The sequence below is a fragment of the Vulpes vulpes genome, chromosome 1 (genome assembly GCF_048418805.1).
Source record: "Vulpes vulpes isolate BD-2025 chromosome 1, VulVul3, whole genome shotgun sequence".
Classification (NCBI taxonomy): domain Eukaryota; kingdom Metazoa; phylum Chordata; class Mammalia; order Carnivora; family Canidae; genus Vulpes; species Vulpes vulpes.
In genome coordinates, this window is record NC_132780.1 from 183,839,159 (window position 1) to 183,843,158 (window position 4,000).

General features: G+C 46.0%; 1 pseudogene; it reads left to right on the top strand.

Moving 5' to 3' along the window:
- Positions 1-647: 647 nt before the first annotated feature.
- LOC112923136 (stress-induced-phosphoprotein 1 pseudogene) lies at positions 648-2,281 on the top strand (annotated as a pseudogene).
- The last annotated feature ends 1,719 nt before the right edge of the window (positions 2,282-4,000 follow it).

Consider the following 4,000-nt stretch of genomic DNA (forward strand, 5'->3'; position numbering starts at 1 on the left):
AAGATTCACGCCAGGAAAGGCAGGGGAAATTGTGCCAGGAGATCGAAATTGGGATCTTTTCCCCCTCAAATATCTGCTGTTATGCACTCTAGACTGACAGAGAATAACTAACCTAATTGCAAAAAAGCTGGGATGGAGCCTGCAAGCAAAAGGCAAATTACTGGTGACTCTCACCACAGCTATGGCTTAATTTTATCCCTAGGCAGAGAGCAAAATGGAAGCCATTTAGTTGAGAGTCAAGAGCCCATATCTGAGACTAAGGCAAGGCCAGCTGCTAAGAGATTGAAATTCTCATGCCCACAATTCAAAAACTATGTTTTCATATGATAATCTGACTCTGGGTTCCTAGCCCATGGAACTCAGGGAATAAAAAGGGGAGTGGAAGGTGAAAAGCTTCATAAATTGTTAAGGAAGTTGCTTTGATCTCTAAATCAACTCCCAGGACCCCAAAACATTACTAACCTGACTGCTCCAAGATGATACTGTTAGATAGGTCATTCTCCCCATATCCAACTGAGATGTAGCTGGGGAAAGCAAAGGACAAAGGAGAATCTCCTAAACAGGGATCAAACTGTTTATTATACCTTCTGGGCGGTGTGTGCAGTTGGGAACGTGGAGCTGATAGAATCAATTCAACGGGGTTCCGGGCTGGGCTATGGAGCAGGTAAATGAGCTGAAAGAGAAGGGCGATAAGGCCCTGAGTGCGGGCAACATCGATGACGCGCTGCAGTGCTACTCTGAGGCCATTAAGTCAGATCCCCAGAACCATGTGCTCTACAGCAATCACTCCGCAGCCTATGTCAAGAAAGGGGACTACCGGAAGGCTTATGAGGATGGCTGCAAAACCATGGACTTAAAGCCCAACTGGGGCAAAGACTATTCGAGGAAGGCTGCAGCCCTTGAGTTCTTAAACTGATTTGAAGAAGCCAAGCGAACCTACAAAGAGGGTTTAAAACATGAAGCAAATAAGCCTCAGCTCAAAGAGGGCTTACAGAATTGGAGGTCCAGTTGGCAGGATGGAAATTCATGAACCCTTTCAACATGTCCAATCTGTACCAGAAATTGGAGAATGATCCTAGGACAAGGACGCTGCTTGCTGATCCTACCTACTGGGAGCTGATAGAGCAACTGGGAAACAAGCCATCTGACTTGGCCACGAAACTGCAAGATCCCCAGATCATGACTACTCTCAGCGTCCTGCTGGGTGTGGATCTGGGCAGTATGGATGAGGAGGAGGAAGTTGGAATACCCCTCCCCCCCTCACCACCTCCTCCCAAAAGGACACCAAGCCAGAGCTAATGGAAGAAGATCTTCCAGAGAGTAAGAAGCAGGCGCTGAAAGAGAAAGAGCTGAGGAATGAAGCCTACAAGAAGAAAGACTTTGACACAGCCTTGAAGCACTATGACAGAACCAAGGACCTGGACCCCACCAACATGACTTACATGACCAATCAAGCAGCCGTGTACTTCGAGAAGGGTGACTACAGTAAATGCCAGCTTTGTGAGAAGGCCATCGAAGTGGGGCAAGAAAACCAAGAAGACTATCTACAGATTGCCAAAGCTTATGCTCGAATTGGCAACTCCTACTTCAAGGAAGAAAAGTACAAGGATGCCATCCATTTCTATAACAAGTCTTTGGCAGAGCACCGGACCCCAGATGTGCTCAAGAAATGCTAACAGGCAGAGAAAATTCTGAAGGAGCAAGAGCAGCCAGCTTACATAAACCCGGATCTGGCCTTGGAGGAGAAGAACAAAGGCAACAAATATTTTCAGAAAGGGGACTATCCCCAGGCCGTGAAGCATTATACAGAAGCCATCAAACGGAATCCAAAAGATGCCAAATTGTACAGCAACTGAGTTGCCTGCTACACCAAACTCCTGGAGTTTCAGCTGGCGCTCAAGGACTGTGAGGAATGTATCCAGCTAGAGCTGGCCTGCATCAAGGGGTACACCCGGAAAGCAGCTGCCCTGGAGGCGATGAAGGACTACACAAAAGCCATGGATGTCTACCAGAAGGCGTTAGATCTGGACTCCAACGATAAGGAGGTGGCAGATGGTTACCAGCGCTGAATGATGGCCCAGTGCAACTGGGCCTTGAAGATGTGAAGTGATGGGCCATGGCTGACCCTGAGGTGCAGCAGATAATGAGTGACCCGGCCATGCAGCTTATCCTGGAGCAGATGCAAAAAGACTCTCAGGCACTCGGCGAACACTTAAAGAATCCTGTAATAGCACAGAAGATCCAGAAGCTGATGGATGTGGGTCTGACTGCAATTTGGTGATGACTTGTTCATCATCCCCTACCCTTCGCCCTCATGTGGAAAGAGGAGCTGGGACCATGGCAAGCAGTGTGGAGCAGAGAGCAGGGAAAAGTGAACAATTTCTCTCTATATATTTATATAGACCTATGTGGAAGACACAGAAACTCATACTCATGTTACTCGTACCGCTGCTGCATCTGGGCCCTCCTAGCACACGCATGGTCTCTTCCGTCACCCCCCTCCCCAGGTTCCCTGTTCCCTTCCCAGTCTCAGTCACTATCTCAGCTGCTCTCCCATAGTTGGTTATTTTTTATTTGGGGCAGTGGGCATGTATGGGGAGGGGGTGCTGTTTTTCCCTAACCTCAGATCCCAACTGTCCTCACATTGTTAACTCCACATGCCCTTCTCCAATAAAACAAGCCAGTTGGGTGTGGTTATAAAAACAAAAAAAACAAAAAAAACAAAAAAAAAAACTTCTGACTCAGTAGATCTTGGTGGGGCTTTGTACTTTCAATCAGCTAAATGGACTTATTACATAGACACACACATGTGAAATATGGTATTTTAGGGGTAAAAGAATCTGAAATATAGGCAACTTCAGGCACCAACCTATATCAGTGATTGTCACTCATTCTGCCTCCCAATAAATTTTGGCACAAAGTTCATCGATGACATAAGAATACCAAGCATTAACCTGTGCCAAGGCAAATCTATCTTCTTAAAGGTTCAAAAAGAAAGCACATGGGGTAACTCTACTGGGCCACTATCAAATAGTAAGAGAATCCCAACATCTCAAGTGGTTTCCTCTCTTTAGGATACTCTGGCCAGAAACAAAGGGGTCACTTCTGGTTCTACTGTGGCAGAAAACCCTGTGTTTTCACTAAAACTCTTCTTCTTCAACTGGGCACATACTGCAGGAAGGTGTATCCATGTGGCTGAATTCTATCCAATAGTAGGTTAGGGGAGAAATGATAACACCACTTCCAGGCTAGGCCCATAAAAATCTCCCAGGCATCCAGGCATGATACCTCATTAACCTAGTCTGATGGATGTTGGCACAATGGAATCCACATGCTGAAGATGGTAGAGCTTTTATCATCCTGGTTTCCTGGGTGATTACTTGGAGTCAGTCAGGAACATCTGAATTGGGTTGTTATATGAAAAGCATGAACCATTGCTGTATTAAGCCACTAATTTGAGGAATCTGTTGTCACAAAAGCTAGCACTAAATTAATGAATATACAGATTGATGTTTGTGTCACATTTGTGGGGCCAGAGTAATACACCCAGAGTGTATTGGACCAAGGGAGATGATTACAAGGTCACCTGAGGAAGCATGGCTAGAGAATTCTAGTTGTAATGTGAGAAGAAAGCAAAACTAACTGCTAGAAAAATATCCCCAAAAGTCAGGGGCAAGTGAGGAAGGTATTCACAAGAGAGTAAATAACAGGGAGCAACCCAGGAGGCCTGTGAGTGGGTTGGGTTGTTGAGCATGAAGACAATGAGAGCATACAGTATAGGCTGAGGGCAGAGATGTGAGGGCAGCAAAGGTCTGTTTTCCTCAGGTGCCCTTAGAGGGAGACCTAAAGGTATAAAGGAACTGTGCAAATCCAGATACTTTCAGCCCCATCTCTCACAACCAGCTCTGCATCCCATTAGCTTGCTGAAGCCTCAACCTACTGGCTTCATTCATGCAAACCCCATTTTTTCAAAGGTTGGTTCACTTCTCAACTTTTTTTT